This window comes from Macaca mulatta, chromosome Y (genome assembly GCF_049350105.2).
Source record: "Macaca mulatta isolate MMU2019108-1 chromosome Y, T2T-MMU8v2.0, whole genome shotgun sequence".
Taxonomy (NCBI): Eukaryota; Metazoa; Chordata; class Mammalia; order Primates; family Cercopithecidae; genus Macaca; species Macaca mulatta.
Window position 1 is genome coordinate 9491467 of NC_133427.1, and position 22627 is coordinate 9514093.

General features: G+C 45.7%; 2 long non-coding RNA genes and 1 pseudogene across 3 annotated transcripts in view; 1 reads left to right on the forward strand and 2 right to left on the reverse strand.

Annotated features, from left to right (window-relative positions):
- The window catches only part of LOC106995414 (RNA-binding motif protein, Y chromosome, family 1 member B-like), a 653515-nt pseudogene that overhangs the window by 379157 nt on the left and 251731 nt on the right, over positions 1 to 22627 (forward strand). The gene's annotated exons all lie outside the window — the stretch shown is intronic.
- On the reverse strand, positions 1494 to 8376 carry LOC144338884 (uncharacterized). Its single transcript, XR_013413291.1, has 3 exons — positions 7560 to 8376; positions 5304 to 7101; positions 1494 to 2677 (listed from the first exon to the last, which is right to left on the reverse strand). It is a non-coding gene; the product is annotated as an uncharacterized LOC144338884 (long non-coding RNA).
- The window catches only part of LOC106995415 (uncharacterized), a 146831-nt gene continuing 135078 nt past the window's right edge, over positions 10875 to 22627 (reverse strand). The window contains exons 5-7 of the long non-coding RNA XR_013413288.1: positions 19472 to 19510; positions 13065 to 13226; positions 10875 to 11006 (exon numbers count right to left, since the gene is read on the reverse strand). This is a non-coding gene — a long non-coding RNA (uncharacterized LOC106995415). The remainder of the gene's footprint in view (positions 11007 to 13064; positions 13227 to 19471; positions 19511 to 22627) is intronic.

Genomic DNA, 22627 nt, shown 5'->3' on the forward strand with positions numbered 1-22627 from the left:
CACACCATGACCCAGTGTTCAGGTGGGAGTACTCCAACGTGTAAGGAACATTTGGAGTGCAAATAGAGGCCATCCTGGCAAACTCTTGATTCGAGGGCTTTCATATGTAGTGCCAAATGGGAGTGGAATGGACTAATGCTGGGTGGGATGTGGCCTCCACACTTGCCTCTTTTTTTCCTGAATTTTATGTTTCTTGTCAGCACAGGGCTTCCTGGTTCTGGCTCAATGACTTCTACACTAATCCTATTTCAGTTCATGGAGAATGATCCTCAAGTGAATCCGTTGCCAAGTGCCTTTTTCCAAACACTCTCATGTGTTAATGACATTACAGTCTTGGTTCTTTTAAAATTGTATATTCCCATTTCAGCCACCTACAAAAAAAAAAAAAAAAAAAAAAAACAAAACAAAACAAAACAAAAATCCTTCTTCTTCGACTTCCATTGGAGGGCTACACACATCCTGTAGAATGAGAAGCAGGCAACCATGTCTGGCTTTTGCCTGGTAATCTAGGAACCACTTCAATTCATTTTAATGGCCTTCTCATTGTGGAGGGCCTCATTCATTCAGTTGTTGCTAGATGGGACTGCCCCTTCCACAGATTATTTAGCTGCAAGGCATTTCAATGAGCAAAAGAAACTTTGGGTAGTGTGTCTGCGCTCCAGATTTTGGGTGGTTGTCTTATTGTGGGAGCTAAGGTTATTTGCACTTTGTAAGAAGCTTTTGGGTCCTCTGACAGGTATCATTGAACATTGCTTAAACTGCAGCCAAAGGCAGCTTGTTGTCTCAGGTGAGCCTTGATTTTTCTTTGTTTTCATGCGGAATCCACACTGCCCCTCAACAGTACTACTGGACACATTTTGAGGCTTGCCATCACCACAGTCAGCCTCTGACGCACTGTCTCATCCTCATCTACACACCTGAGAGGCCAGTCTGAGGTGTGAGAACACTTATCCACCTTGGACGTTTCCTTGTCGTGATTCTTTCCTTTCCCAGAGAGCCCCTGTGAAGCCACGGATGAAGGGAGGCAGTGAGGTCAAGAGCCCAACAATCTTTTGCTGGCACCCACCTCTGGGGTCTTAGGTATGATTTTATCACCAAAAGAACCCTCAACAACATGCCAAACAATATTCCAATCCCCATGGGACACTATTCTTGCACATAGTCTCTTTCAGGAATGGGGTCAGAAGAGCCGATTTCAGTGACCGCCGTACGATCTGGAAATGCCTCCTCCTCCAGCGAGACCCAACCACAGAGACTGCCTGAAGGGGCCCTGAGGTGGAGACCTGTACAGTTTCGTAGTGGGTTTTATTTATTTATTTATTTATTATTATTATACTTTAAGTTGTAGGGTACATGTGCATAATGTGCAGGTTTGTTACATATGTATACTTGTGCCATGTTGGTGTGCTGCCCCCATCAACTCGTCATTTACATCAGGTATAACTCCCAATGCAATCCCTCCCCCCTCCCCCCTCCCCATGATAGGCCCCGGTGTATGATGTTCCCCTTCCCGAGTCCAAGTGATCTCATTGTTCAGTTCCCACCTATGAGTGGTTTTCTGTTCCTGTGATAGTTTGCTAAGAATGATGGTTTCCAGCTGCATCCATGTCCCTACCAAGGACACAAACTCATCTTTTTTTATGGCTGCATAGTACTCCATGGTGTATATGTGCCACATTTTCTTAATCCAGTCTGTCACTGATGGACATTTGGGTTGATTCAACCATTATGGAAAACAGTATGGTGATTCCTCAAGGATCTAGAACTAGATGTACCATATGACCCAGCCATCCCATTACTGGGGATATACCCGTAGTGGGTTTTCACAACAGCCTTTTTCTCAATACGAGGCCGGCTCTGCCTGTATCATTTTTTTCTCTGCTTAGGCAGGCTGTCTGCTCTGACAGCACAGCGCCGGAGCCTGCTCATGAATGCGCATGCGCTAGTCTCAGGGCACCAGGCCTGACTGTGAACTCTGGCTAGCTTCACAATGAATGTCACTGTGCCTAAAGGCAAATTCCTGCGGCTTGGCGGAGAAGGAGACCTTTGTGGAGGTGCGTCGGCCATGGGCTCTCACCTGACTTCTGTGTGGTATCCACAGCATAGTTGCATGATCCTAGGAGAGGGGAGCTGTGAACTAGCCTGAAGAAACCTCAAGCTAAATCCCTTAGGATTTCAAATCACGGGCAGGATTCTTCGGGCCTGCCTAGATATTGTAGGGGTGAGTCTTTTTGAAACGTGCTCCACTGTGATATCCAGGCACAGCCCGCCTGAGATCCCTGGGGTTGCTATCCCTGAGATGGGGCTTCCTGTTTAACCACGCAGCCTCAGGTGGTGCCAGGCTTTGTGTTTCTGTGGGAGTGTTGCGAGTGTTAGATGTCCGCGAGTGTTAGATGTTCGCGAGTGTGTGTGGCATTGTGTGTTTGTTTGTGTGTGTGTGCCTGAACGTGTATTCTGAAAGTGTATTCTGCTTAAAGGAATGTGCCTAACTCACTGCAATGCTTTTTTTTCTTCTCTTTTCTTTCTTTTTTTTTTGAGTCTCCCAAACTTTTGATTGCCTGTCTGTGTGGTTCTGCTTGAACTGTGAAGCTCCATGTTATTTCTTTTTATGTGAATCATGAATCTGCAGTGAATCGGGAGGAGGGCTGAGACCCGCCGGTGTCAAAATCACCTCCATCTGCAAAAAAAAAAAAAAAAAAAAAAAAAAAGACAGTCTTATAGAAAGAAGAGGAGCACACCACACCAAAATAAATAAATAAATAATTCCCAGCGTTTCACTGTCCTGCGGAAAACCCTGGAGAAGACACTAGCAGTCCTGTCCTCAGGGCCCCTTTAATTTACCTCGATTTCAATTCCCCGCCAAGCGGGTGCTTCACGTCATAAGGGTCAATCATCTACCATCTTGGTACTTTCATCCTGGGACACAGAGTGTGAGCACCAATAAGGTCAGATAAGAATGAGGATAAAATCTGGCGAGGAGTGGATGGTGTCCTTCAACTTCACATACAAAAACAAAATGATGACACAGAATGTGCTTCCTCCTCCATCCCCTCATTTCCTTAATTGCACAAGCAGTTCACACTATGTCCCAGTGTTCAGGTGGGAGTACTTCAACTTGTAAAGAACATTTGTAGTGCAAATTGGGGCCATCCTGGCAAACTCCCAATTTGGTGGCTTTCATATCGGAAGCCAAATGGGAGTGGAATGGGTTGATGCTGGATGGGATGCTGCCTCCAGACTTGCCTCTTCTTTTCCTGAATTCCATATTCCTCATTGGCCTAGGGTTTCCTGGGTCTGGCTCAGAGATTTTCACAATAAATGTTTCCCAGTTCAGGGAGAACGATGCTCATGGGAATCCACTGTGAGAGTGTCTGCTTCGAAACACTGTCATGTTTTGATGATTGGGCAGCTTTGATACTTTAAAAATTGTAAATTTTCATTACAGTCTCCAGCAAGGAAACACTTATCCTCCCACTTCTATCTGATGGCTGCATGATACTTGCAGGATGAGAAACAGGAATAAGTGTCTGGCTTATGCCTGGTCATCTAGCCACTGTATCATTTCATCTGCATGGTCCTCTCGTTGTGGAGGGGCAAATTCACTGGGCTGTTGCTGGGTGGAACTGCCTGTCGCCACAGATTATTTTGCTTCCAAGGATTTCACAGAGCAAAGGGACTTCAGGTAGGCAGGCTGGACTCCAGATTTTGGATCATTGTCTCATTTTTGGGGCTGAGGTTTTTTTCACTTTGCAAAAGGCTTTTGGGTCCTCTGACAGAAATCATTGGACATTGCTTGGACTCCAGCACAAGGCAGTCGTTCTTCCAGGTGAGCCTCAATTTTTCTTTACTTTCATAGGGAATCCACAGTGCCCCTCAACAGTACCACTGGACCCCTTTTTCTGCCTTGCCATCACTGCACATATCCTTTAAGACACTGTATCAACTTCACCTACACTTGTGAGAGTACAGTCAAGGTGAAAACGCTGCTCCACCTTGCACTTGCCTTTGTCATGGTTCCTGCCTTTCCTAGAGAGTCCTTGTGATGCCCAGAATAAAGGGAGATAGTGAGGTCAAGGATCAGGCCATCTTTCACTGTCTCTACCGCTGGAGTCTCAGTTATGATTCTGTCACCTGAAGAATCCTCAACAACACATTAGACTATATTCTAATCCCCATGGAAGAGGTACACAGCCTCTTTTGAGAATGGAGTCACAAGAGCAGTTTTTGGCAACAACCTGACAGTCTTGAAACCTCTCTTCCTCCAACAGGACCCAACCATGGTGACTGCTCTAAGCGGCCTGGAGGTAAAGAATTTTGTGGTCCCACAGTAGGTTACTGCAGGCATCCTTTTTTAAAAAAATACCAAGCTGGCTGTGCCTGTACCATTTTCTTCCGCTTAGGCAGGCTGACAGCTCTGATAGCTGTGTGTCAAAGCCTGTCTCATGAATGTGCATAAGCTAGTCTCAGAACACCAGGACTGATTGTGAGCTCTGGCTAGCATCACAATGAACATCACCATTGCCTAGCAACATGTCCTTGTGGGTTGGAAGAGAAGTAGACCTCAATGGAGGTGCATTGGTGATGGACTCTTGCCTGTCTTCTCTGTGGGATCCATGGGATACTCCCATGATCCTAGGAAAGAGCAGACATAAACCAGCCTAAAGAAACATCAAACACCACCCCAGGAATAAACCACGAAATCCGTAAGGATCTAAATGTATCTGCAGGATTCCTGAGTCCTGCTTAGATGTTGTAGGGGTGAGTATTTTTGAAATTTGCCCCACTGTGATTTTTAGGCACAGTGTGCCTGTGTTCCCTGGGGTTGTTCTCTCCCAGGTGTGTCTTCCTGGAGAACCATGAAGCCCCAGGATGCCTGGGATGTGTTTCTATGTGGTTGTTGCAAGTGTTGGATGTCTGAGTGTGTGACATTGTGTCTTTGTGTGTGTGTGTATGTGTGTGTACCTGCAAGTGAAGTCTGTTTAAAGGAATGTGGCTAATGCATTTCAGTGCTTCTTTCTTTTTCAGTGTCCCAACCTTTTGATGGCCTGTCTGTGTGGCTTTGCTTGGGCTGCTGGGCTCCGTGATTTTTATTTTTCTGTGGATCATGAATTCTCAGTGAATTGGGTGGTGGGCTGAGATCCATAGGCATTCAAATCATCTGTCCCTGCCAGAAAAAGTCACTCTTCTAGAAAGAAGAGGAACACACCCTACCAAAAATCAGACATCTCCTAGTGTTTCATTGTCCTGGAAACAGCCCAAGGAGAAACATCAGTGACCCTCTGTGCATGGCCCCTTGAATTTACCTTGAATTCGATTCCCAGCTGAGCAGGTGTTTCACATTGTGAGGGAGCACTCCTCCATGGTATTGGAATTTCATCCTGGGACATACTGTGTGAGCAGCAATAAGCTCAGATAGAGGTGATGATACAATCTGGTGAGGTGTGGATATGGTGCCTCAACTTCACCTGCAGAAAACATGAAGACCAATGACACAGCAGGTGTTTCCAACTCCATCTCTACATTCCCTTAATTGCACAAGCAGTCCAAACCATGGTCCATTTTTCATGTGGGAGTACTCCAATTTGTAAGGAACATTTGGATTACAAATTGGGGCCATCCTGGCAAACTCCTGATTTGAGGGCTTTCATACCCAGAGCCAAATGGGAGTGGAATGGATATATGATGGGTGGGATGTGGCCTCCACACTTGCCTCTTCCTTTCTTGGCTTCCATGTTCCTCATAGGCCTAGGATTTCCTGGTCCTGGCTCAGTGTCTTCCATGCTAAACGTTTCCCAAGTCACTGAAGATTACCCTCATGGGAATCCATTGTGTGAGTGTTTCCTTCTCAACTCTGGCAACTTTTAATAACTGGACAGTTTTTATACTTTTAAAACCATAAGTTTCTTTTATAGTCACCAACAAGGAAATTCTTGTTATCCAGGTTTTATCAGAGGACTTCCTGATGCCTGTAGGATGAGAAGCAGGCAGCCACATCTGGCTTTGGGAATCTAGGCTTTGTTTCACTTTATCTTCTTGTCTTTTTGCATTGAGAAGGGCTCTTTTATTGGGCTGTTGCTGGATGGGGCTAACTCTTGCCTCATGTCTATTCACTGCCAGGTATTTCAGGGAGCAAAATGGACTTTGGGTAGGCTTGCTGCACTATAGGTTTTGAGTCATGGTTTTGTTGTGGGGGCTGAGGATATTTGCACATTGTAGGGGGCTTTTGCATCCCCTGACAGGAATCTTCTAATGTTGCTTGGACTCCAGAACCAGGCAGCTGGTTCTCTCACTTAAGCCTTGATTTTTCTTTACTTTCATGTGGTCCATTGTGTCCTTCAACAGCACTACCTGACACCCTTTTCAGGATTGCAATAATAAACAGAAGAACTCTGAGACACTGTCTCATCTTCATCTGCACCCATGAGAGGCCAGTTCAAGGTGTGAGAACACAACTCTACCTTGGACATGACTTTATCCTATTTCCTGCCTTTCCCATAGAACTCCTATGAGACCCAGGGATGAAGAGACACAGTGAGGTTAAGGAACCAGCCATCTTTCCCTGACACCCACTTCTGTGGTCACAGGTATGATTCTGACACCCATAGAACCCTCCACAACTCACCAGACAACATTCCAGTTCCCATGGGAACCGATTCTTGTACATAGCCTCTTTTGGGAATGGAGTCAGAAGAGCAGTTCCCAATGACCTTTCCATAGCCTTGAAACACCTTCTCCTCCAGTGAGACCCAACCACAAGAATGACCCAAAGAGGCCTTAAGTTCAAGACTTTCAGGGTTCTGCAGTAGGTTATTGCATGCAGCAATTTTTCCCAATACCAGGCCGGCCCTGCCTGTACCATTTTTATCTACTTATGCAAACTGATAGCTCTGACTGCCAGGAACTGAGCCCACATACTAATGCTCATGCTCTAGTCTCAGGGTATTAGGCTGAGCTGTGAGCTCTGGCTAGCATCACAGTGAATGGCGTCATTTCCTTTCAACAAATCCCTGAGGCTTGGCTGAGAAGGAGACCTCCATGAAGGTGCATTGGTGGTGGACTCTCGTCTCTTTTCTGTGGGATCCGTGGGATAGTCTCATTATCCTAGGAGAGAGAAGACATGAGCCAGCCGAAAGACACATCAAGCTGATCCCTAGGAATGAACCACAAAATTCCTAAGTTTACAAAAAGATCGTAGGATGCCTCAGACCTGTCTAGACATTGTAGAGTTGAGTCTTTCTGAAACTTACCCCACTGTGATTTCTAGGTACAGCCCGCCTGTGTTTCCCAGAATTACTCTCTCCCAGGTAAGGCTTCCTGAAGGGCTGTGGGGATCTGTGAAAGTGTTGTGAATCTTGCATGTCTGCATATGGGTGTGGCTTTTTGGCATTGTGTGGTTTGTGTGTGTGTGTATTTGTGTGTGTGCAGGCTGGGAAATTGAGTATGCTTTAAAAAATGTGGCTAATGCACTGTAGCACTCTTTTGTTCTTTTCTTTTTCTTTTTCTTTTTCTTTTCTTTTCTTTCTTTCTTTCTTTCTTTTTTTTTGTTTGAGTCTCCCAACCTTTAGATGGTCTGTCTGTGTGGCTCTGCTTGGGCTGCAGGTCTCTGTGTTTTCTATTTTCCTCTGGATCATGAATCCATGGAGAATTGGGAGGTTGACTCTGATACATCGAAGTTGACTCTGATATCATCTCTGCCTGCAAAAGAAAAAGTCACTGTTCTAGAAAGAAAAGGAGCACACCACCCCAAGAAAAGACATCCACCCGTATTTCATTGTCCTTGGCCATCCCAGGGAGAAACACCGGAAGTCCTGTCCACAGGGCCCCTTGAATTTAGTTTGAATTCAGTTCCTAGCTGAGCAGGTGCTTCTAGTCATGAGAATGCATTCCTAGATTGTCTTGGGATTTCATTCAGAGACAGAGAGTATGAGCAGCAATAAGGTCAGATAGGGGTGAGGGTGAAATTGGCGGGGGAGACAGTGAGTGGGGTACCACACCTTCACCTGCAAAAAATGTGAAGACAGATGACACAGTAAGTGCTTCCAACATCATCCCCACATTTCCTTAATAGCACAAGCAGTCCTCACCATGGCTCAGTGTTCAGGTGGGGGTACAGCAATATCCAGGGAACATTTGATGTGCAAACTGGGGACATCCTGGCAAACTCTTGATTTGAGGGCTTTCATATTTGGCTCAAGCTGGGGATGAGATCGATAGATGCAAGGTGGGATGTGGGGCCTTCACACTTGCCCCTTCTTTTCTTGTCTTCCATGTTCCTCATCGACCTAGGGTTTCCTGGATCTGGGTCAATGTCTTCCATGCTTCCGGTTCACAGAAGATGACCCTCAACGGAATCCATTGCATGAGTGGATAGCTACTTTACCTGCAAAAAAAAGAAAAAGATAGATGACACGGAGGGTGCTTCCAGCTTCATCCCCACATTTGATTAATTGCACAAGCAGTCCACACCATGTCACGGTGTTCAGGTGAAAGTACTCTAACTTGCAATGAATATTTGGATTGCAAATTGGGGCCATGCTCGCAAACTCCCCATTTGAGTACTTCCATACCCAAAGACAAATGGGAGTGGAATGAATTGATGCTGGGTGGGATGTGGCCTCCAGACTCTCCTCCACTTCTCCTGACTTCCATATTTCTCCTTGGCTTAGGGATTCCTGGTCGGCCTCAAAGACCTTCACACTAAACCTTTCCCAGTTCACAGGGAGCGACCCTCATGGGAATCCATTGCATGAGTGCTTCCTTCTAAACTCTCACGTTTTAACGACTGGGCAGTTTGACACTTTTAAAACTGAAAATTCCTGTTACAGCCAACAACAAGGAAATTCTTGTTCTTTCACTTTTATTGGAGGCCTGCATGATTACTGTAGCATGAGAATCAGGCAGCCATGTCTGGCTTTTGCCTGGTAATCTAGCCTCTGTTTCATTTCATCTGTACGACCTTCTCATTTTGGAGGGGCTCTTTATGGGCATGTTGCTGGATGGGACTGCTTCTTGCAGCTGATCATTAAGTTGCAAGTGATTTCAGAAAGCAAAAGGGACATCTGGTAGGCTAGCTGTGATCCAGGTTGTGGGTGGTTGTCTCCTTGTGGGACCTGCGACTATTTGCACTTTGCATGAGATATTTGGGTTCTCTGACAGGAATCATTGAACACTGCTGAGACTGCAGCACAAGGCAGCTCATTCTCTCAAGTGAGCCTTGATGTTTCTTTACTTTCATGAGGAATCCAGAGTTCCCCTCAGCAGCACTACTGGACAACTTTTCAGGTTTGCAATCGCCACAGACAGCCTCTGAGACACTAACCTCATCTGCACCCATAAGAGGCCAGTTCAAGGAGTGAGAATCCTGCTCTATTTTGGACTTTTCTTTGTTGTGTTTCCTGCCTTTTCCAGAGAACCCACAATGAAGAAAGGCAGTGAGATAAAGTGTCCAGCCCTCTTTCACTGACACTCACCTCTGGGATCTCAGGTATGATTCCATCACCCAAAGAACCCTCAAAAACACACCAGATTATTTTCCTCCAATCTTCGTGGGGCTGCATTCTTGCACACAGCCTCTTTCAACAATGGAGTCAGAAGAGAAGTTTCCAGCGACCACCTCACCATCTGGAAACGCCTCCCCCTCCCACATGTCCCAACAAAGGAGATGGCCCAAAGGCACCCTGATGTCTAAAGGTCCTGCAGTGGGTTTTTGCAGGCAGCCTTTTTCCCAATACCAGGCTGGCTCTGCCTGTTCTATATTTCTATGCTTAGGCAGGCTGACAGCTCTGACAGAGCTTAAAAGGAATGCTGGAGTGTTGTATGTCTGTGTGTGTATGTTGCATTGTGTGTGCGTGTGTGTGTGTGTGTGTGTGTGTGCTCCTGTAAGTGGAGTCTGCTTATAAGAATGTGGCTAATGCACTTCAATACCTCTTTTTATTTATTTATTTATTTTTATTTTTATTTTTTTGGGTATTGTGTGTGCCCAAACCTGCCTCACAAATGTGCATGTACTAGTCTTCAGGCACCAGGCCTGATTGTGAACTCTGACTGGTCTCGCAATATATGTCACTGTTGCCTAGCAACAAGTCCCTGCAGCTTGGCAAAGAAGGAGACTCCTGTGGAGGTACGTCAGCCGTGGAATCTCACCTGTCTTATCTGTGGGATCCACCAGTTAGTACCATGATCCTAGAAGAGGGCAGATGTGACCCAGCCTAAATAGACATCAAGCACATCCCCAGGTATAAACCAGGGAATCCCTAAAGATCCAAAAACTTGCAGGATTCCTGAAGTCTGCCTAGACATTTTAGGGGTGACTCTTTTTGAAACTTGACCCATTGTGATTTCTAGGTACAGTCCCCCTATTTTTCCCAGGGTTGCCCTCTTCCAGATGCAGCTTTCTGCAGAAACATGGAGCCTCAGGAGTTGCCAGGGTGTGTGTTTTGGTGGAAGTGTTGTGAGTGTTGGATGTCTGTATGTATGTGTAACATTGTGTGTTATTGTGTATGGGGGGTGTGCACTGTGAGTGGAGTCAGCTTAAAGGAATGTTGGAGTGTTGGACATCTACATGTGTGTATTCCATTGTGTGTGTGTTTGTGTTCCTGTAAGTGGAGTCTGCTTATAAGATTATAGTTAACACACCTTTTGTTGGCCTGTCTATGTGGCTCTGCTTGGGCTGCAGACCTTAGTGTTCTTTAATATTCTACAGATCATGACATCTCAGTGAACTGGGAGACATACCGAGACATACCAGCATCTAAATCACCTTGCCCTGCAAAAAAAGAAAAAAAAAAAAAAAGCACTCTTCTAGAAAAAAGAGGAGCACACAATACCAAAAAGCAGACATCTCCAACTGCTTTATAACTGTTTTATTGTCCTACAGCCAACTCAGGGAGAGAGACACCAGCAGTCTTGTCTGCAGGACCCCTTGAATTTAGCTCAAATTCGGTTCCCAGCTAAGCAGGTGCTTTATGTCCTGAGAGGGCACTTCTCCATCATCTTTGGATTTCATCCTGTGACATACAGTATGAGCAGCAACAAAGTCAGATAATTGTCAGAATACAAGCTGGTGAAAGGTGGGTGTGGGTTGCAACTTCCCCCGCAAAAAAATAAATATGGATGACATAGATGATGCTTCCAACTCCATCCCCACATTCCCTTAATTGCACAAGCAGTCCACACCATGTCTCATTGTTCAGATGAAAGTACCCCAACTTGCAAGCAATATTTGGATTGCAAATTGGGGCCATCCTAGCAAACTCCCAATTTGAGGGCTTTCATACCCAAAGCCAAACGGGAATGGAATGGATTGATGCTGGGTGAGATGTGGCCTCCAGACTCCCCTCTCCTTCTGACTTGGATGTTCCTCCTCAGCCTTCGAGGCTGGCCTCGAAGACCTCCACACTAAACCTTTCCCAGCTCACCTGGAATGACCCTCATGGGAATTCACTGAGTGAGTGCTTCCTTCTAAATTGTCATGTTTTAATGACTGGGGAGTTTGATACTTTTAAAACAGAAAATTCTCATTACTTCCAACAACAAGGAAACTGTTCTTTCACTTTAATAGGACACCTGTATGATTCTTGTAGGATGAGAATCAGGCAACCATGTCTGGCTTTTGCTTGGCAATCTAGCTTACATTTCATTACATCTACATGGCCTTCTCATTTTGGAGGGGCTCCTTATTGAGATGTTGCTGGATGGGACTGTCTCTCACTGCACATTATTTAGCTGCAAGTGATTTCAGAGAGTAAAAGGGACTTTGGGCAGGCTGGATGTGATCCAGGTTGTGGGTTGTTGTGTCGTTGTGGGGCCTGAGACTGTTAGCACTTTGCATGAGGCTTTTGGGTCCTCTGACAGGAATCATTGAACATTGCTGGCACTCCAGCACAAGGCACAAGACCACCGCACAATTTCAGAATGCTTCCTCATCTTGAGTGACCCGACCATGCAGATGGCCCAAAGAGGTTGGGCCTTTTGAGGTTGAGACTTTTAAGGTCCTGGAGTGGGTTTTTGTAGGCAGTCTTATTCCGGATATTAAGCTGCTCTGCCTGTTCTATATCTGTTTGTGTCTGCTTAGGCAGGCTGACAGATCTGACAGTCAGGTGTCTGAGCCCGTCTCACAAATGTACATGCTTTAGTCTCAGGGCACCAGACCTGATTGTGAGCTCTGGTTAGCCTCACAATGAATGTCACCATTGCCTAGCTACAACTCCCTGAGGCTTGACAAAGAAGGAGACCACTGTGGAGGTGCATTGGTGGTAGAATCTTGCCTGTCTTATCTTTGGGATCCACGGAATCTCCTAGGATCCATGATCCTAGGAGACAGCAGATGTGAGTCAGCCTGAAGAAACATTAAGGACATCCCCAAATTAAAACCAGATAATCCCTAAGGATCAAAAAAAAATCTGCAGAATTCCTCAGACCCTCCTAGACATTATAGGGGTGAGGCTTTTTGAAACTTACCCCAATATAATTTCTAGGTACAGCCCACCTCTGTTCCCCAGGGTTGCTCTTTCCCAGGTGGGGCTTCCTGCCAAACCATGAAGCCTCAGAAGCTACAGGGGTGTGTGGTTCTGTGGGAGTGTTGCGAATGTTGGATGTCTGCGTGTGTGTGTGTTGCATTGTGTATGTGTATGTGTGTGTTCCTGTATGTATAATCTGCTTAAAAGTATGTGGCTGAGGCACTTCAGCACTTTTTTTTTTTTGAGCCTCCCAATTTTTTTGTGTCCTGTCTGTGTGGCTCTGCTTGGGCTGCAGAGCTTAGTATTCTTTATTCTCATTATCATCATTATTATTATTATTATTATTATTATTATTATTATTATTATTTATTTGACTGATGTATCCGCAGGGAACTGGGAAATGTGCTGAAACCCATTGGCATCCAAATCACCTCTGCTGCAAAATAAATAAATAAATAAATAAAATAAAATAAAATAAAAATACACCCTTCTAGAAAGAAGAGAAACACACCACAAAAAAATTAATATTTTCTAGTGTTTCTTTGTCCTGTGGCCAACCCAGGGACAGACACTAGCAGTCCTGTCTGCAGGGCCTTCTGAATTTACCTCGAATTTGGTTCCCAACTGAGCTGGTGCTTCACATCATGAGGGGGCCCTCCTCCATCATCTTGTCATTTCATCCTGGGACATGGAGTATGAGCAACAATAAGATCACATAAGGATGAGTATACAATCTGGTGAGAGGTGGATGGGGTACCGCAACTTCACCTGTAAAAAAAAATGAAGACATGACATAGAAGATGCTTCAACTCCATCCCCGCATTCCCTCAATTGCACGGGCAGTCCACACCATGGGCTGGTGTTCAGATGAAAGTTTCCCAAGGTACAAAAAACATTTGGAGTGCAAATTGGGGCCATCCTGGCAAACTCTGAATTGGAGGGCCTTCATGAACCCGGATCTAAATGGGGGTGGGATGGATTGATGCTGTGGGGGATGGGGCCTCCACACTTGCCTCTTCTTTTCCTGACCTTCATATTCCTCATTGGCCTAAGGTTTCCTGGGTCTGGCTCAACAACTTCCATACTAAACATTTCCAGTTCACAGAGAAAGACTCTCATGAGAATATATTGTATGAGTGTTTCCTTCTAAACACTGTCACGTTTTAGTGAGTAGGAGGTTTTATACTCTTAAAACTGTAAATTCCAATTATAGCTGCTAACAAGGAAACTCTTGTTTTCCCACTTCTATCAGAAGTGACTGCATGATTTCTGTAGGATAAGAAGGAGGCAGCCAAGTCTGGCTTTTCCCTGGTAATCTAGCCTCTGTTTCATTTCATCTGCACACATTCTTATTGTGCAGTGGTTCTTTCATTGAACTGCTGCTGGATGGGGCCTTTGTCACAGATTACTTAGCTGCCAGGGATTTCAGAGAGCAAAAGGCACTTCTGGTAGGCTGGATGCACTCCAGGTTGTGGGTCATTGTCTCGCTGTAGGGGCTGAGGTTGTTTGCAAGTTGATGAAGGACTTTGGGTCTCTCTGACAGGAATCATTGAATATTGTTTGGACTTCAGCACAAGGTAACTCTTTCTCTCAGGCAAGCCTTCATTTTTCATTGCTTTGATGGGGAATCCACAGTGTCCTCAACAGCACTACTGGACATGCTTTTCAGGCTTGCCATCACCCCAGACAACATTTGAGAATCTGTCTCTACTTCATCTACACCTGTGAGAGGCCAGTCCAAAATGTGAGAACACCGTTGCACCTTTGGCTGGCTTTTATTGTGGTTTCAGCCTTTCCCAGTAGCCCCTGTGAGGCTCAGGATGAAGGGAAGCAGGGAGGTCAACACCCCAGCCATGTTTCACTGACTCCTGGGTTTGGTGTCTTAGGTATGATTCTATCACCCAAAGGACCCTCAACAACACACCAGTCTATATTCCAATTCCTATGGGACCAGATTCTTGCACACAGCCTCTTTCAGGAATGGAGTCAGGAAAGCAGTTTCTAGTGACCATCTCACAATATCAAAATGCCTCCTCCAGCAGGAAAAAACAATGCAAGCAGCCCAAATGGGCCCTGAGGTGGATAATTTTAGGGTCCCTCAGTGGGTTTTCACAGACATTTTTTTTTTCCTGATACCAGGCCGGCTCTGCCTGTACTATTTTCCCCTACTTAGGCAGGATGACAGCTCTGAGGCCGTGTACCCAAGTCTGGCTCAAGAATACACATTCGCTAATATCAGGGCACAAGGTCTGATTGTGTGCTCTGGCTAGAGTCCCAGTGAATGTCACCATTGCCTAGTGACTAGTCCCTGTGGCTTGGTTTAGGAGACTTATGTGGAGGTTCATTAGCAGTGGACTGTTTCAGTATTCTCTACAGGATCCATGGGATAGTCCCATAATCCTAGGAGAAGGCAGACCTAAGCCAGCCTGAAGAAACATCAAACACAACCTCAGGCATAAACAGGGAATCCCTAAAGATCCAAAAGTATCTGGGGATTCTTCAGGCCTGCCTAAAAGTTGTAGGGGTGTGTCTTTTTGAAACTTACTCCACTGTAATTTCTAGGTACAGCCCACCTCTGCTCCCTGGGGTTGCTCTTGCCCAGATGGGGCATCTTGCAAAGCAACACAGCCTCAGGACCTGACAGGTTGTGTGTTCCCATAGGTGTCTTATGAGTGTTTGATGTCTCTGTGTGTGTGTGTGTGTGGCATTGTGTTTGTATATTGGGGAGGGTGTGGGTGTTGTGTGTGGTTAGTGGAATCTGCTTAAAGGAATGCACATGCACTAACATCAGGGCACCAGGTCTGATTGTGTGCTCTGGCTCTTTTTTGTTTGTTTGTTTGTTTGAGCCTCCCAACCTTTTGGTGGCCTGTCTGTATGGCTTCCCTTGGGCTGCGGGGTTCTGAGTTCTTTATTTTTCTGTGGATTTTAAATCCACAGTGAATTCAGAGGCGGGCTGAGACATGCCGGCATCCAAATCACCACCTCCTCAAAAAAAAAAAAAAAAAAAAAACGCTCTTGCGCCAGAAAGAGAGCACACCACACCAACAAACAGACATCTCCCAGTGTTTCATTGTCCTGCCACCAACCCAGGGAGAGACACTAGTAGTCCTATCTGCATGGTTCCTTGAATTTATCTCAAATTTGGTTCCCAACAAAGCAGGTTCTTCACGTCATGAGGGGGCACTCTTCCATAATCTTAGGACATAGAATGTGAGCAGCAATAAGGTTATATAAGCATCAAGATACAATCTGGAGCGGTCTGGGCGAAGTCTGCAACCTCACCTGCAAAAAAAAAATGAGGAGAGGTGACACTCTGAAAGTGCTTCCAACTTTTTCCCTGCATTTCTTATTTGCACAAGCAGCCCACATAATTGCCCAGGGTTCAGGTGGAAGTACTCCAACATTCAAGGACATTTGGAGTGCAAATTGGGGCAATCCTGGCAAACTCCAAATTTGAGGGCTTTCATACCAGGAGTTAAATGGGAGAGGTTTGGATTGATGCTGGGTGGGATGTGGCCTCCTGATTTGCCTCTTCTTCCCCTGACTTCCATGTTCCTTATCAGCCTAGGGTTTCCTGAGTCTGGCTCAATGACTTCCACACTGAATGTTTTCCAGTTCACAGAGAATGACCCTCATGGGAATCCATGTTGTGCATGTTTCCTTCTAAACACTGTCACGTTTTAATGACTGGGCAGCTTTGACAATTTTAAAATGATAAATTCTTGTTACAGTCACCAAAAAGGAAACTCTTGTTCTTCTACTTCTATCAGAGAGTTGCATGATTCCTCTAGGATGAGAAGTGGCAGCCGTGTCTGGCTTTTCCCTGGTAATATAGCCTTTGTTTTCTTTCATGTATGTGGCCTTCTCATTGTGGAAGGGCTCTCTGATTGGGCTGTTGTTGGATGGGACTGCCTCTTGCCACAGATTATTTAGCTGCCTGGGATTTCAGTGAGCAAAAGAGACTTTAGGTTGGCTGGCTACCCTCCAGGTTGTGAATAGTGTCTCTTTGTAGGGGCTGAAGTTGTTTCCAATTTGCAGGAGGCTTTTGGAGCCTCTGAGAGGAATCACTGAGTGTTGCTTTAACTCCTACACAAGGCAGCTTGTTCTCTCAGACAAGTTTTGATTTTTCTTTGCTCTCTTGGAAAATTCACAGTACCGCTCAACAGCACTACTGGATGCCCTTTCCAAGTTTGTCGTTGCCACAGATGGTTTTTGAGACACTGTGCCATTTTCATCTGCACCCTTGAGAGGCCAGTCCATGGTGGAGAACACTGCTCCACATTCGCTTGCCTTTGTCGAGGTTCCTGCCTTTCCCAGTGAGCCCCTGCGAGGCCCAGAAGGAACAGAGGGAATGAAGTCAAGAGCCCTGACACCTTTGCTGACACCCACCTCTTTGGTCTCAGATATGGTTCTATTACCCAAAGAACCCTCAACAACACACCAGACTACATTCTAATTGCTCTGGGACCAGATTCTTGCACACAGCCTCTTTCAGAAATGGAGTCAGAAGAGCCAATTCCAGCGACTACCTCACAGTCCCCAAATGCCTTGTCCTCTAGTAGAACCCAATGACGGAGATGGCTAGAAGAGGTGCTGAGGTAGAGAATTTTAGGGTTTCACAGGGGGTTTTTGCAGGAAGCCTTTCTCTCGATAACAGGTCTGTATCTGCCTGTACTATTTTTCTCTGCTTAAGCAGTCTGACAGCTTTGACAGCTGGACGCCCAAGCCTGCCTCGCGAATGTGCATGCACTAGTCTCAGGGCACCAGGCATGAGTTGTGACCTCAGTCTGGCATCTCATTGGAGGCCACCATTGTCTAGCGACTAGTCCCTGTGGCTTGGTGGAGGAGACCTCCTTGGTGGTGTGTCGGCCGTGGACTCTAGCCTGTCTTCTCTGTGGGATCTATGGAATTATCTCATGATCCTAGGAGAGGGCAGATGTGAACCAGCCTAATGAAACATCAAGAAGAGAACCAGAAATAAACCGCGAAATCCCTACGGATCCAAAAAGGATTTGAACATTCCGCAGGCCTGTCTAGACGTTTTGCACTTGGTATTTTTGAAATTTGCCTAAGTGTGATTTTTATCTAAAGAAGGCCTTTGTTCCCAGGAGTTACTCTCTCCCAGGTGGGGCTTCCTGCAGCTCAGAAGCTCAGAAGCTGCCAGGCTCTGTGTTTCTGTGAAAGTGTTTCCAGTGTCGGATGTCTGCATCTATATGAGGTTCTGTGCGTGTGTGTATCTGTGTGTGTGTGTGTGTGTGTGTGTGCCTGTAAGTGGATTCTGCTTAAAGGAATGTGGGTAACACACTGCAGCACTTCTTTTTACTGAGTCTCCAAACCCTTTGGTAACTTGTCTGTGTAGCTCTGCTTGGTCTGTGAGGCTGCATCTTCTTTATTTTTCTATGAATCATGATTTCACAGTGAATGGGGTGGCTGGCTGAGAGCTGCCAGGGTCCAAAAAAAGCTAGTCTTCTAGAAAGAAGAGGAGAAACTCACACCAAAGAACAGATATCTCCCAGTGTTTCATTGTCCTGTGGCCAAACCAAAAAGCAACACGAGCAATCCTGTCCACAGAGGCCATTGAATTTTCCTCGAATTTGATTACCAGTAGACTAGGTGCTTCACTTCGTGAAGTAACACTCCCTCATTGTCTAAAGATTTCACACTGGGATAGAAAGTGTGAGCAGCATAAAGTTCAGGTAGAAGAATATAATTCTACCTGAGTGGATAGGGTCCCGCAAATTTACCTCCTAAAAGAGTGAAGACAGATGACACAAAAGGTGCTTTCAACTGCATCCCCACTTTCTATTAATGGACAAGCAGTTCACACCATGGCTCGGTTTTCAGGCAGAAGTACTACAACGAACATTTGGAGTGCAATCTGGGGCCATCCTGGAAAACTCCCTATTTAAGGGCTTTCATACCACCAGCCAAATGAGTGTGGGATGTATTAATGGTGGATGGGATGTGGCTTTCACACTTGCCTCTTCTTTTCCTGACTTCCAGGGTCCTCATCAGCCTAGAGTTTCTTGTGTCTGTCTCAAGATTGCCCATACTAAGTATTTACCAGTTCATAGAAGACAACCCTCTTGGGAATCTTGAGGGTTTCCTTGTAAACACTGAGGGTTTCGTTGTAAACACTGTCATGTTTTAATGACTTGACAGCTAGGATACATTTAAAACCATAAATTCCAGATACAACCATCAACAAAAGAACATTTATTCTCCTAATTCTATCAGATGGCTGCACAATTGCTATAGGATGAGAAGCAGGCAGCAGAGTCTGGCTTTGGTCTGGTAATCTAAAGTCTCTTTCATTGCATCTGCTCACCTTTCTCATTGTGGAGGTGGTCTTCATTGGACTGTTGCTGGATTGGACTTCCTCTCACCACATATCTCTGGCTGCCATAGATTTTAGGGAACACTGCTTCACCTTGTGGTCATTCCTGCCTTTCTCAGAGAGTCCCTACCAGGCTCAAAGTGAATGCAAGCATTTAGGTCAAGAGTCCGACTATCTTTCGTTGACATTCACCCCTGGAATCTCAGGTATGATTCTGTCAACCAAAGACCCCTCCAAAACTCACCAGACTACATTCCAATCCCCATGAACCCAATTTATGCACACAATCTCTTTTGGGAATAGAGTCAGAAGAGCAGTTTCCAGCCACCATCTCAGTCTCGAAACATCTCCTCCTCCAGTGGGACCCAACTATTAAAATGGCTCGAATGGGCTTTAAAGACATTTATGGTCCCACAGTGGGTTTTTCCAGAACTTTTCCAGATACCAGGATGGCAATGCATGTAACATTATTCTCTGCATAAGCAAGCTAATAGCTAGGACACCCAGGCACCCACGACTAACTCATGAATGCACACTCACTAGTCTCAGGGCACCAGGCCTGAGCTATGAGCTCTGGCTAGCATCATAATAACTGCCACCATTGTCTAGCGACAGGTCCCTGCAGGTTGGCAGAGAAAGAGACCTCCCTGGAGGTGCATCAATGGTGGACTCTCACCTGTCTTCTCTGTGGAATCCACGTGATGGTCCAATAATCCTAAGAGAGGGCAGACATGAGTTAGCCTCAAGAAACATGAAGCAGAGCCCCAGGAATGAACCGCCCATCCCTAAAGATCCAAAAGATCTGCAGGTTGCCTCAGGCCTGCCTAGATGTTGTAGGGGTGAGTCTTTTTCAAACTTTCCCCACTATCATTTCTAGGTACAGACAGCCTGTGTTCCCCATGATCACTCTCTTTCAGGTGAGGCTTCCTGCAGAACCATGCAGTCTCAGAAGCTGCCATGCTGTGTGTTTCTGTGGTAGTGTTGCAAGTATTAGATGTCTGTGTGTGTGTGTGAGTGTGTGGCTTTAAGCGGAGTCTGCTTAAAATAATGTGGCTAATGCACTGCAATGCTGCTTCTTCTTTTTTTTTTTTTTAATCTCCCAACAATTTTGTGGACTGTGTGGCTTTGCTTGGCTGCAGAGCTTTATTTTCTTTATTTTTCTCTGAATCATGAATCCTTAGTGAATTAGGAGACTCACTGTGACCCACTGTTGTCCAAAACACCTCCCCTTGAAAAAACAAAAACAAACAAACAAAACAACACCCTTCCAGGAAGTAGAGGAGTACATCATACCAAAAAATAGACATAGCCCAGTGTTTCATTGTCCTGCAGTCAACCCTGGGAGATACACTAGCAGTCCTGTCCACAGGCCCCTTGAATTTATCTTGAATTTGGTTCCCAGCCAACCACATGCTTCATGTTGTATCGGGGCTCTCCTTCATCTTGGGATTTCATTCTGAGTCAGAGAATGTAAGCAGTAATAAGGTCATTTGGGGTGAGAATATAATCTGGAGAGAGGTGGAGGGGTCCCACACCTTCACCTGGAAAAAAAGATACAGATGACAAAAAAAAAAAGTGCTTCTGACTGCATTCCCACTTTCCCTTTGTGACACAAGCAGTCCACACCGTGGCCCAGTGTTCAGGTGGGACTATTTTAACTTTCAGGGAACATTTGGATTGCACACTGGGATATCCTGGCAAATGCCCTATTTGAGACTTTCATACTTGGATCAAAATAGAAGTGGGATGCAGTGATGCTGTGTAGGATGTGGCCTCCACACTTGCCTCTTATTTTTCTGACTTCCATGTCTCTCATTAGCCTAGGGTTTCCTGGTTTTGGTTCAATCTTCCACACTAAACATTTCTCAGTTCACAGAGGATGACCTTCATGGGAATCCATTTTCTTAGTGTTTCCTTCTAAACACTGTCACATTTTAGTGACTGGGCAGCTGTGATACTTTTAAAACCATAAACTTCTGTTACTGCTGCCAACAAGGAAACTCTTGTTCTCCTACTCCTATTGGAGGGCTGCATGATTCCTGTAGGATGAGAAGCAGTCAGCTGTGTCCGTATTTTGCCTGGTAATCTAGGCTTTGTTTCCCGGAATCTGCACATCCTTTCTCATTGTGGTGGGGGTCTTTCATTAGGCTATTGTTGAATGGGACTGCACTTGACACGGATCCTTTGGCTGCTAGGGATTTCAGGAAGCAAAATGAACTTCGGTTAGGCTGGCTGCACTCCAGGATTTGGATCATGGTCTTGATTTCAGTGCTGAGGATGTGTGCACTCTGCAGGTAGCTTTTGGGTTCACCAACAGGAATCTTTGACATTGCTTGGACTCCAGCAGAAGTCATCTCATTCTCTCAAGTGTGCCTTGATTTTTCTTTGCTTGTATGGGTGATCCAGAGTGCCCCTCGATAGCCCTACTGGACATCCTTTTCATTCTTACAATTGCCACAGATGGCCTCTGAGACAGTATCTCAACATGATCTGTACCTGTGAGTAGCCAGTGTGGGTTGTGAAAACACTGCTCCACTTTGGACTTGCATTTGTCGTGGTTCTTGACTTTCCCAGAGAGCCACTGAGAGGCACAGGATAAAGGGAAGCAGTGAGTTCAAGAGCCAGGATGTCTTTCACTGCCATCTGTCTCTGGGGTCTCACTTATTATTCTATCACACGAAGACTTTTCTACAGCTTACCAGACTATATTCCAGTCCCCATGGGACCCAATTCTTACATACAGCTTCTTTCAGAACTGGAGTCAAAAGAGCAGTTTTCCAGCGACCACATCACACTCTCAAAATGACTTTTTCCAGTGAAATGTGACCAAGGAAGCAGCCCGAATGGACCCTAAGGTCAAGATTTCTAGGGTGCTGCAGTACCTTATCGCAGGAAGCCTTTTCCTGATATCAGGCAGGCTCTGCCTGTACCACTTTCCTTTTCTTAGGCAGGTTGACAATCTGATATCCGGGGGCCCAAAGTTGCCTCGCGCATACGCGTGCGCTAGTCTCAGGGTATGAGGCCTGAGCTGTGAGCTCTGGCTATTGACACAATGAATGCCATCATTGCCTACTGAGAAGTTGCCGCGGCTTTGCAGATTAGGAAATACAAGCAATCCACACTATGTCTCGGTGTTCAGATGAGAGTACTTTAATGTGCAGAGAATATTTGGAGTGTAAACTGGGGCCAACCTGGCAAACTACCTATTTGAGGGCCTTCATATCCACAGGGAAATGGGAGTGGGATGGATTGATGCTGGGAGGGATATGGACTCCACACACTTGCCCTTTCTTTTCCTGACTTCCATGTTCCTTGTCAGCCTAGGGTTTCCTTTCTCTGGCTCAAGGTCTTCCACACTAAATGCTTCCCAATTCTCAGATGATGACTCTCATAGGAATGCATTGTGTGTCTCCTTCTGATGATTGTCACATTTTAATGACAGGACAGCTTTGATACTTTGATACTTTTAAAACTAAATTTGCATTATAGCCGCCAAGAAGGAAACAAGAAACTTGTTCTACCACTTCTATTCACAGGTTTCTTTAGCAAGCTGACGGATCTGACAACTGAGCACCTGAGCCTGCCTCACAAATGCACATGCACTAGTCTCAGGGCACCAGGTCTAAATGGTGTGCTCTGGCTAGCATCACAATGAATGCTACCATTGCCTACCGACAAGTCCCTATGGTTTGGGGAAGAAAGACCTCCACGGATGTGTCAGTGGTGGACTCTCAACTGTCTTCTCTGTGGGATCCATGGGATAGTCTGATCCTAGGAGAGGGCACACATGAGTCAGCCTGAAGAAATGTCAAGCAGATCCCCAGGAATAAAA